Here is a 12,764-nt window from a genome sequence, read left to right on the forward strand (position 1 = left end):
ATGAGAGAACCGGACTTGTCTCAAAGGGCAGCAGTTTTAACAAGTATGGATGAGATTAAAAATATGCAGTTAGAAGACCTATAAACTATCCCGAAGAAACAGTTCCTAAAGTGTTTCGGGAATTGGAAAAAGCACTGGCATAAGTGTGTAGTATGTAATGTGGAATATTTTGAAGAGTATAACATTGCTGAAGACTAACAAATAAAGTTCTTACCAAAAAATAAAAGTTAATATGTAAGCGCCCTCGTATGTCAAGCTTTCTGCTTGGAAGTCCAGAATCGGGGTATGTGTTTCGAAGTGTTTACGGTAGCTATTGTGCACATGTCTTAAGCAGTATGTTTTAGAATCGGGTGAATAGTGACCGAGACAGAGATTTAGTGTTCCATCAGTATCAAAGGTTTTACGTGATTTTGAAACTGTCTATAAGGATGGGTTTCCTCACAAAATTATTAATTTCCTTCGTGGCGATTCCAGTAAACCATGCGGTTTATTTCCGCGTTTCTTCTTTATGCGTCCTATTGGGCGAGGCTGACGTTTGCCTAAATTACAGCCGTTTGGTTGGGAGTAGTAATATTAGCCAACAGTTCTTTTTGCGTCGCCTCTTCAACATACGCTGTACTAACATTAGAGACGATCGAACGCTTGTTACTCCGCAAATATCTTCTTCGTATTCTGCACATTTTCTTACAATGCTAGACGATTATCCATCGCTTCCGGATATCGAAGTATATCAGTAAGTATACAAAGTTAACTGACACTGGCAACTAAAATCCCACGAACAGAAACGACGTATATCACTGCACGCCGGTCTGCACCGCTACACAGGTAACGGGCAACAGATTTTGGGTGCCCCTGTAGTCCGGTGGCAGCGTTCTTCCGGGAAATGCCACTTCCCCCACCAAAAGCGCTGCTCACTCTTCAGTTTACAGACAGACTTATAGCGAACATGGAGGATCACAGAGGACTAGAACGCGGTAGAAGGGGAATGAACAAAAGGAAGGATTACGGGAGAGAACAAGGCTTATTGTAGAAATGACTTGTACGATATCTGGTAGTAATTGTGAATACACTGTGTAAGAACTACAAGAGGAGGAGGTTTTCTTGGAAAAGCTATTAAATTACGAGTAATTACATTATTAGATTTATTTGTATTAATCATTGCTCGAGGTGTTCAAACTCGCGCTACATGTGGGACATAACGGTTCGCTCTCAGAAATCGTAATGCGTCATAAACAAATGAATGATATAGAGAAGTACTTCTGACTGGAATTCCTCTTTCTCGTCGACATAATTCGAAAGGCGGATCTAATTTTGACATATAGATACTGTTCCGTGAAAAAGGAAGGAGTGATTATAGATTAGCACGCCGTCGACATTGATGTCATTAAAGATGGAGCAATCATTCACCAGGACAATGAATGACACGAAAATTGTCCTGGATATGCAATGCCCTAATTCACCTCAAGTGATATAGCGAAAAAAAGAAAGCCTGGATGATTGATCGGAAATCTGAACCCAACTCTTTAGGATGCGACTCCAGTGTTTCGGCCATTATGCCATCTCACTGACTGTTGAGAGAAGACTGCGACAAAATAATCTCGTGCAAGACAGATAACGTCATAACTGAAACTTCCTGGCAGATTAAAATTATACGCCGGACCCAGACTCGAACACGGGATCTTCGTCTTTCGCAGGCAAGTGCTCTGCCAACTGAGCTACCCAATGCCTCGTGATGACTGGGTGTTGTGTGATGTCCTTAGGTTAGTTAGGTTTAAGTAGTTCTAAGTTCTAGGGGACTGATGACCATAGACGTTAAGTCCCATAGTGCTCAGAGCCATTTTGAGCTACCCAAGCACAGCTTTACCTGACCCAGTACCTCGTCTCCTACCTTCCACACAGGAGTGGCCACTCTGCTGCCCACTCCGCTGCAGAGTGAAAATTTGATTCTTGAAACATCCTTCAGGCTGCGAGTGTCTCCGAAACGTCCCTTCTTCCGGACGTACTAGTCTCGCAAGTTTCGTAGGACACCTTCTGTGAAACGGGAAGGTAGCAGACGAGGTGCTAGTGGAAGTAAAGCTGTGAGGAAGGGTCGTGAGTCGTGCTTAGGTAGCTCAGTCGGGGAGCACTTACCCCTGAAAGACAAAGGTTCCGATTTCGAGTCTCGGTACGGCACACGGTTTTCATCTGCCAGGAATTTTCATATCAGCTCACTCTCGGCTGCGAAGTGACTGAGTCTGGAACGCTATTTAAACACTAATAAATTAATCTAAAAATTAATCCTACGTTATCTATACGATTGTAAGAACCAGACTGCGGATTATAAGACAAGGATGTAATCTTCCGCCCCTATTGTGCAATCTGTACATCGTACAATCAGCTCTGGAAATAAAAGAAAAGGTTCAGCATGGGGATTAAAATTCAGGGAGAAACCTGGTCAATGGTAGCATTCGCTGATGACATGGGTAATCCCAGTGAAAGTGGGGAAGAATTACAAGACCTGTTGAATCGAGTGATCAGTCTAATGAGCACTGGATATGGCTTGATAGCATGCAAAACAAATACGAGAGTCATGACGAGTAGCAGAAGTGAGATTAGCTATAAACCTAACACCAAAACTGGGCACCACATAATAGACGAGGTGAATGGTTGCAAAATAACACGTGTTGGACGAAACAAGGATGTAGAAAGCAGAGTAGCACATGCGAAAAGGGCATTTTTCTTGCTAAAAGAAGTCTACCACTATCAAAACAGACATTAATTTAATGAAGGAACTTCAGAAATTTAGATCTGGAGCATTGAACAGCTGGAAATGAAGACGCGCTGTGAAAAAACCCAAAAAGAACAAAACCGAAGCGTTTGAGAAGTGGTTCTACAGAGCGGTGGACTAATACGGTAAATGAAGTCGTTCTCCACAGTATCAGCGAGGTATGGGATACACGTAAAATGCTGATTAGAAAAATGAACAGGATTCTAGAGTATTTGTTAAGATAGCAGGGTACAACTTTGTCGGTTTGGAGGGAGCCGTAGAGGGCAAAAACTCTAGAAGACGAAAGAAGAAATAAGTGAGGACGTGTACTGCACGAGCTACTCTGAGATGATGAGGTTGGCAAAGGAGAGGAATTCGTGGCGGGCGGCATCAAACCGATCTTGGAGATTTTACGTCTGTTTTAATTTGGGAAGTTTTGTTCGTTGTTTCTGCTACAGTATTCTGACCCGTTTTGTACACCATAGAGGATCAGCTCATTCGTTTGTTAATTTATTTGGTATAAATCTCTTAATTGATGCCGATACTCTTTCTCTGAATTCAAGCCACATCTGGTCTACACCTACATTGTTAATTTGGAAGGAGTGTAGATTGTCTCTCAGGAAGGCGTCAAGTGAATTTTTATGTGCTATTTTGAATAGGTGCCGTATATTTTTCGTTTATTTTTGGAGGATTTGGGGGTTACAATATTCATTGTCGCTACGAAAACCCTGTGTTCTCTAATCCCAGTATCCGTTTTGATGCTCGTTTTTAACTCAGGATTATTAGTTGCTAAGAGGTCAAGTGTGTTTTCACAAAAGTTTACTATTCGCGTGGGCTCATGAACTAACTGCTTGAAATAATTTTCAGAGAACGTGTTTAGGACAATTTCGGACGATGTTTAGTGCCTATCTCCGGAATTAAACATTTTCGCCAACATATTAAAGTCACCACTAACTGTATTTGTGTGAGTCGGGTACGCGTTTGAAATCAAACTCAAGTTTTCTTTGAACCTTTCAGCAATTGTACCATCTGAATTGGGAGATAGTTTAAAGGATCAAATAATTATTTTGTTCCGGTTTCCAAGAATGACCTCTGCCCATACTAACTCACAGGAACTATCTACTTCAATTTTGGGACAAGATAAACTACTTATAACAGCAACAATCACGCCACCGCCAACTGTGTTTAGCCTATTCTTTCGGAACACCGTTTGGTTCTTCGCAAAAATTTCGGCTGAACTTATCTCCGGCTTTAGCCAACTTTCAGTGCCTATAATGATTTGAGCATCAGCGTTTTATTTTAGCACTTGGAGCTCTGGTACTTTCCCAACACAGTTACGACAATTTACAACAGTTACACCGATGGTTCCTGTATCTACGTTCTTCCTGCGTTCGGCCTGCACCCTTTGTGACTGTGTGACTGGAGCCCTTTTTGTGTCTTCCCGAGACCCTCTAAGTTACGTAGTTTGCAAGGTACTCAAGTTCATTGGATGATAGCTGCTATTAAACACTAAATATATAGAGAACGTAATATTCAAGCAAATTGAAAAACAATAAGGGTACGAAATAATACAGTGGTACCGATTTTGGCTGACCTAATCTATCTCACAGCTGAAACAGGAAAAAGGATAGAAGAGATACACAGTAACATCAACACAATACACCTGCAAATCCACTTCACAATGGAAATTGAAAAAAAGATAAGAAACTAAATTTCTTGGATCTTACAATTACAAGAAACAACAACCGACTTGAGTTTTCCATCTACAGAAATCCACATTCACAAGTCTGCAGCTCATCTAACCAGCCAACATCTCATAAATATGCCTGTTTCACACACATCCTCTACTGGAAAAACAGAACGTTTCTTAAAGCAGTAAAGTACCACAGAAATTAAATATAATAAGACAAACTGCTCTTGAAAAGACTATAAAACAGACATCATAAACAAGATCAACAACAAGGTAAAAATAAAAGATAATAATAGTTGCCACCCACTCAAGTGCACAACCGAAGGATCTGAAAACACAGAGGCAGAACACACGCACAACACAGCAGACCACACCACATCAGGAAAAAGAAACAGATTATACACACTAACATACAACATAAAATAGCACATAGAACTGGAAACATATTCAAAAAGCAAGGAATCCCAGTAACATTCATAACAAACAATACAGTTCAACAAAGGCTAAGAGCACACAAAAGAACCTCAGACAAATTCAGCAATGCTGGAATATACCAACTCGCATTTAACTCTTATCAGTCCCAATACGTAGGACAAACAAACGTCCGAACAGAAGTCGTCAGGACTCCCGCTACAGTTTTCATAACCTTCTCGCAATGTGCGGTACATTCTCAAGACACACGTGAACAGCGAGATAGTTTCATGTTTTGGATTACGAACAAGATGCAAAAGTTATATTTTTCTGTGTTTAAAAGCAGCTGCAAGCTGTCAAACAAACGCGAGTACATGACAAACTACGTAACACTAAAACTGTATCACAACTCTGTTGCAATCCCAATAGTATATCGCTGACATACATAAATTCACTTTTTCGTATTTATTTATTAACAGCCACTCGTGCAGTCGCAGGTGACGTGCCGTATGGCGAAGAAACGGCAACAAAAACACAAAACAGCAGAAATACGTAAAAAAACCATGTTGCGACGTAAAGCAAGTAAGAATTAAAGAACCCACTGATGATGGGAATATTGTCGCTGAAACTAGTTTGGGAATGTATAAATAAATAAGAAACAAAACTGTTTTGCATCAAGGAGGAACCACAATCCCATATTGTTCTTTTCTTTCATCACGAGGAACAGATGTAAATACCTTGAGACGAGAGCACAGACTTCTAAGCACATCATACATCTCCAATAAAATCACACTCTGTAACTGTGAATTGTCAAATAAAACGGCGAGAATTCTGACACAAATTATAAGAGATAAAACGGATTTATTGCTTCCTCCAGTACTATCTGAAACACGAGTTTACCATAATTTTTGGGTTGAGCCACATCCAAACCTGCGGTGACCGGAAACTTTGGTACCTTATCAGCCACATCGATGTGCAGTTTGGACAAGGATACGTTAGTCGTGGTAGCTCCACCATTAGGTCGGCCGCAAAGCATTATTTCGACGTTCTTCTTCAGGGTGTGATATAAAGATGCTAGTTTACCAGACTCCAGCTGACATTCTCGTGGAAACTGTTGCTAGAATTGAAGCAGGCGCTTCTATTGTATAGTATCTGTCGGAATTGCAGTGTGTCAGTCTCCTGTTACGTAAGAATGACTACTGCGGTTTCGGTGAAGGCCGCTTCTGCCTTAAGAAGCAATGGAGAATCTGCTGCTTTTGCAAAGAAGGACGTTCTTAATGAGACAAACTTTCATGTCTTGTTGCAGCACGTAAGTGGATGTGTGACTGGTATTTGGAGTCAGCTGGAACAGCAAATTTTATCTTTCGTACAAACATAAGGGACGATGCTACAGTCTCCAGTATCCCATTAATCCCGTAGTGGACACTGGGGAGTTCTACAGGATCTCGGAGCTCTAATTATTCAACAACTACACCTGGAAAAAACTCGGTAGAGATTGTATTCACCCTCCCACGGTAGCTTAGTGTATGTCTGGCTGCTGCTAGGAGGACACGAGTTCGATTGCCGGCGCTGCCAGTGATTTTTGCTCGGTGGGAGGACGGGAACAGGGTGTACTCAGCCTCGTTACGTTAACTGACGAGCTATCTGAGGGAGAAGCTGCGACTCCGAGGACTAGAGAGCGAACAACGGCCGGGAGAGCGGTGTGTTGGTGCCGTACCCTTCAACACCGCACCTATTGACGCCACTTGCGGGGGAAGACAGGGCGGTCGGTCGGTTCCGATTAGCAATTAAGCTCAGCAAGCGGAGTCTGGACTTTTTCCTCGCCGAATGAGTTTCGCGCTAACGGCGTCTTTGCTACCAAAGATACTGTAGACGCTAGTCGCTCGTGACCGATAAATATTAAGATAGTTGTAACGAGACTATGCTTACGTTTCCTCCGTCGCGATTCAATGCATAACGCACTCTTTGGCTTGTAGTGAAAGCGATCTACGTTAACTCTTACTAGAGTCGATGTATCTGATTTGCATTATGTTCTGTCACCTGGTAGGGGAACTGTAAGTGTTTGCAACTCTGCTTGACATTTTTCATATTTCAAAAAACAGGTAATCATTTTTATCTGTAGTCGAGAAAGTGCAGCAAAATATTATCAAAAAATGGTTCAAATGGCTCTAAGCACTATGTGACTTAACATCTGAGGTCTTCAGTCCCCTAGAACTTAGAACTACTTAAACCTAACTAACCTAAGGACATCATACACATCCATGCTCGAAGCAGGATTCGAACCTGCGACCGTAGCAGCAGTGCGGTTCCGGACTGAAGCGCCTAGAATCTTTCGGCCACATCGGCTGGCAAAATTTTATCAGATTGGAAACTTTACGTTTGTGCGAAGTTTCATACTACCGTAATATCAAAGATCTGGTCTTCTTTTTCTTTTATTGTCAATCCATTATTGGTCGGCATTATTTCCCATTGTATATTTCCACACATCACTTGCAAGTCACTCCAGTTCACAGTATGTAGTTAACTTTAGATCTTGTGTTATCTGCTAGATCTGATGAAGCTGTGACTTTCTTCGTGAGATGTTTTTCTGACACCTTTTCCTCCTTTGCGTTTTTTGTATGTAAGGCCAGTGTCTATACAGGTTTCTAATCCACCGATCCTTCCACTTCTTTACAGTCATCCAAACCCATCTGCTCTCTCCTTTGTAATTTACTCATACTTTTTCATTAGTCACTGTGACTGGCTGTGAGATCTTTACGACTCCTCCAACACCGTATGTGAGAGGCCTGGGGTCTCTTCTGTTCTGACTGCTCTAGTGAAGGTCTCTCGATGAGCGTGGCGACGGGAGATTTTCCTAAATCTCGTTGTCAGTATGCAAACTCTTGATATTAAGTGAGAATAAAGTGAAAAACGATCCATATAATTGCAACCATCAAAGGAAACATACCGAAGACGTGCAACACGACAGAAAACACTTGCTATCACGTCACACAAAAGCGTAAAAGCATCTCGTACAATTTCATCTCCAGAATTAACGTGATCTTAGAAATGAAACGAGACCCACATGAAATGAAGCACTGCTGTCAAAACAGTTTTCTGTTTGGCATTAAGCGGAGTTTTAAATAACTAAATGAAATTAACTTCGTTTTAAATCTTCACATACCAAGTCGTGTTACGCTCCTTCGTATTACGTTTCCAAAATTTAAAGTATATTTTGAACAGTGTACTCCATATCTGAATACACATTAATATTCCCGTATTTGATCGCCCAGTATCGGCTTTTTTATCATTCTCGCAAATTTCATGCATTGAATATCATATTTCTTTCTTTTCCAATAGCCGGCCGCTATGGCAGAGCGGTTCTAGGCGCTTCAGTCTGGAACCTCGCGACCGCTACGGTCGCTGGTTCGAATCCTGCCTCGGGCTTGGATGTGTGTGATGTCCTTAGGTTAGTTAGGTTTAAGTACTTCTAAGTTCTAGGGGACTGATGACCTCAGATGTTAAGTCCCATAGTGCTCAGAGCCATTTGAACCATATTTTGCAATATAGATTCAAATACGAAACTCTTCAGTCAAAATCAGCATTCTCTTCCGAAGGTATCCGCAGCTCGTGGTCTAGTGGCTAGAGTTGCTGACCTATGCTTGAGTATTGCTCAACAGTGTGACATCCGTACCAGGTCGGATTGACAGAGGAGATAGAGAAGATCCAAAGAAGAGCGGCGCGTTTCGTCACAGGGTTATTTGGTAAGCGTGATAGCGTTATGGAGATGTTTAGCAAACTCAGGAGGCAGACTCTGCAAGAGAGGCGCTCTGCATCGCGGTGTAGCTTGCTGCCCAGGTTTCGAGAGAGTGCGTTTCCGGATGAGGTATCGAATATATTGCTTCCCCCTACTTATAACTCCCGAGGAGATCACGAATGTAAAATTAGAGAGATTCGAGTGCGCACGGAGGCTTTCCGGCAGTCGTTCTTCCCGCGAACCATACGCGACTGGAACAGGAAAGGGAGGTAATGACAGTGGCACGTAAAGTGCCTTCCGCCACACAGCGTTGGTGGCTTGCGGAGTATAAATGTAGATGTAGATGAACACGCGGTCCTGGTTTCGATTCTCGGCCGGATGGGGAATATTCTCCGCCCGGGGACTGGGTATTTAGTTGTTCTCACAGTTTCATCAACATTCAGGAAAGTAGCGAGACTGGAAAGTGAAAAGATTTGGAATTTGTACGGGCGCTGATAATCTCGTAGTTGCGCGTTCCGGAAACCAAATCATCATCATCACCATCATCTTGCGAAGGCTCGCTCTACCCATTTAATACCACGATGTCTCGACGCAAAATAAACAAGGCTGTTGGCATTACTACTTTTGGCAGCCTATTAGTGAGCGACTGTTGAATGAGCTATGACAAATTCCATGAACTTCGATTAGCTCAGTGGTGATGGAAGAAAAGGTTAACTATAATTCATTCTTGGGGTCCGCGGGCAAAATGTCGCCCATGACGTCTGACACAAAATAAACGACATTCGTACCCCAAATTTGCACAACGCCAGATGAGAAGTGTCCAGACACCTGTTAACATATACTAGTGTGACGCAGGATGTCCAACCTGCTTCTTTATGACAGTTAGATCTCTGTTGGGGCCACTATCAGTCAGGTGTCTCAATCTCTGCAGAGCAATGGCAGCCCATTCTTTCTCTAGACACGAAACGAGAGAAGGTTGGACGCTGGATTCCAGAGCGGAGTCGACGTCCCAACTCATCCCAAAGGTTGGATTCAGGTCTGGACTCTGGGCAGCCCAGTCCAGTTCAGGAGTGTTATTGTCCACAGACCTTCGCCTCACAGCTGCTGCTTCATGACAGAGTGCATTGTCATGCTGATAAAGACAATCATCGTTTTCGAACTGTTACTCTACTGTACGGAGTACACAACGCTGAAAATTTATCCCTATCCTCCCACATTTTGAGTTTTCTTAAGTCCGAAAAGAGGACCACACCCGATCCACGCAAAACATCCACATACCGTTACACAATTACCTCCGTACTTCATTGTCAGCGCGTGACGTTCACCTCTAGAAATCACTGTGTCCACTCATGCACCATCCAGTGACACCGCTCTTTGCAGCACCTCAAGCATCGCTTGGCAGTGACTACGGAAATGTGAGGCTTACGAGGAGCTGCTCGAGCATTCTGCCCCGTTCTTTTAACCCCCTTGCAACGGCGTTGCCGCAGTGGATCCACCGGTTCCCGTTAGATCACCTAAGTTAAGCGCTGTCGGGCGTGGCCGGCACTTAGATGGGTGACCATCCGGGCCGCCATGTGCTGTTGCCATTTTTCGGGGTGCATTCAGCTTCGTGATACCAACTGAGGAGCTACTCGACCGAATAGTAGCGGCTCCGGTCACAGAAAACCACCATAACGACCGGGAGAGCGGTGTGCTGACCACACGCCCCTCCTATCCGCATCCTCGTCTTAGGATGACACAGCGGTCGGATGGTCCCGATGGGCCACTTGTGGCCTGAAGACGGAGTGCTTTTTGCCTCCCCCCCCCCCCCCCCCGACCTACGCACAGTCACGGTGCTGGCAGCACTACTGGTAGCATTTTGTACTCTCCAGTGATTCCTTCCGCTGTTTTCGCGGGAGTCTTTAGTCACACTCAGCGACGATAGATTGTCCGCGTCCGTCAGTAGGGGAACAGTGTTGTGCCTTGGTGCACTTTTCACGCTTTAGCCTCTGCCCAGGCCTGTAATGAAAGTTAAATATATTTTCTTACCCCATTTTTAAATGATGGCATTCACATTTCATGTGCTGCAGTCCTTTCCTGAAATTACAAAAATTACTGCGAAAAATTAAGGTTTTTCGAAGCGTGAAAGCATATTGCAAGGTTCAACATGGTCATGTACCTAGAAACAAATATTCGACCGAAATTTAAAAGCGTCTTCACAGTGCTGCATTTGATCGAGTATCTGTTATGTTATTACTCTGCTATACACAAATATAATCAGTAACTGAAATCAAATGAAGTAATAGTGTTTTCAAAAATCAGTTACAAGTTAAATATATTTTGAAAAAGAAGCTGCGGTAAACTAATAAAATTTTCCAATTTTAAGAGACGCAATTCTGTCCAGACATAAAAGAAAGTGAGTTCATTTCCAAGTATCACATGTTCCGTGGTGAAAGACCTCCTTCTGTTTCAAAGTATGAGAATGTGCACGACCGATGAAGTATGGCTTAACTCTATACATGTTATATAAATAGTTCTAAAACATGTAGCATTTTACTCACCATAAAATTCTATAGTTGAAGAATTAACAATATATTCCTAAAGCTGTAATATACGCACATAAAGAAAAAGATTTGTATCACTATCGTTCCCAGATCTCCTGAAGACAGACGTTGACTGTGGGTATTGTATCACAGACACAGTCCCTTTGACTGTTCAGAGATGTCACTAAACCCGCCCAAAGATGTAAACAACCATGCATGAGCAGCGCCTATTAGACGGACGGGGTCCGACAGCCGATGAATTCCAGTCATTCGACCAAGGAGGAGGTACACGGCTCATGTTGTCTGTAGTCCAGCCAGGCCTAGACGGTCAGTACCGCGATTCAATCGCGTCCTCATTGTTATCTTGTGCCAGGAAGCGCTCTGAACAAGGGAAGTGTCCACGAGTTTCGGAGTGAACCAAAGCGTTGTTGTTAACGCATGGAGGAGATATAGAGAGACAGAAACTGCCGATGACATGCCTTGCTCAGGCCGCCCAAGGGCTACTACTGCAGTGGATGACCACTACCAACGGATTATGGCTCGGAGGAACCCTGACAGCAACGCCACCATGTTGAATAATGCTTTTCGTTCAGCCACAAGACGTCGTGTTACGACTCAAACTGTGCACAGTAAGCTGCTTGATGCGCAGCTTCACTCCCGACGTCCATGGCGAGGTCCATCTTTGCAACCACGACACCATGCAGCGCGGTGCAGATGGGCCAAACAACATGCCGAATGGACCGCTAAGGATTGGCATCACGTTCTCTTCACCGATGAGTGTCGCATATACCTTCAACCAGACAATCGTCGGAGACGTGTTTGGAGGCAAGCTGGTCAGGCTGAACGCCTTAGACACACTGTCCAGCGAGTGCAGCAGAGTGGAGGTTCCCTGCCGTTTTCGGGTGGCATTATGTGGGGCCGACGTACGCCGCTGGTGGTCATCGAAGGGGCCCTAACGGCTGTGCGATACGTGAATGCTATCCTCCGACCGATAATGTAACCATATCGGCAGCATATTGGCGAGGTATTCGTCTTCATGGACAACAAGTCGCGCCCCCATCGTGCACATCTTGTGAGTGACTTCCTTCAGCATAAGAACATCGCTCGAGTGGAGTGGCCAGCATGTTCTCCAGACACGAACCCTATCGAACATGCCTGGGATAGACTGAAAAGGGTTGCTTATGGACGACGTGACCCACCAACCACTCTGAGGGGTCAACGCCAAATCGTGGTTGAGGAGTGGGACAATCTGGATCAACAGTGCCTTGATGTACTTGTGGATAGTCTGCCACGACGAATACAGGCATGCATCAATGCAAGAGGACGTGCTACTGGGTATTAGAGGTACTGGCGTGTATAGCAATCTGGACCACCACCTCTGAAGGTCTCGCTGTATGATGGTACAACATGCAATGTGTGGTTTTCATGAGCAATAAAAAGGGCGGAAATGATGTTCATGTTGATCCCTACACCAATTTTCTGTACAGGTTCTGGAAAATTCGGAACCGAGGTGACGCAAAACTTTTTTTGATGTGTGTATTATACAGCTCTTAAATATATAGAACGCGAAATATTTACAAATTCTCCGTAAAACACAACTTCGTGTCTAACAACAACAAAAACTGTATAAAATGGGGCAAACTGCTTGTAGCAGTCTTT

At 43.7% G+C, this 12,764-nt stretch overlaps 1 pseudogene; it reads left to right on the top strand.

Moving 5' to 3' along the window:
- Positions 1 to 10,051: 10,051 nt before the first annotated feature.
- On the top strand, positions 10,052 to 10,169 carry LOC126093826 (5S ribosomal RNA; annotated as a pseudogene).
- The last annotated feature ends 2,595 nt before the right edge of the window (positions 10,170 to 12,764 follow it).

The sequence above is a fragment of the Schistocerca cancellata genome, chromosome 7, assembly GCF_023864275.1.
Source record: "Schistocerca cancellata isolate TAMUIC-IGC-003103 chromosome 7, iqSchCanc2.1, whole genome shotgun sequence".
NCBI classification, from domain to species: Eukaryota; Metazoa; Arthropoda; class Insecta; order Orthoptera; family Acrididae; genus Schistocerca; species Schistocerca cancellata.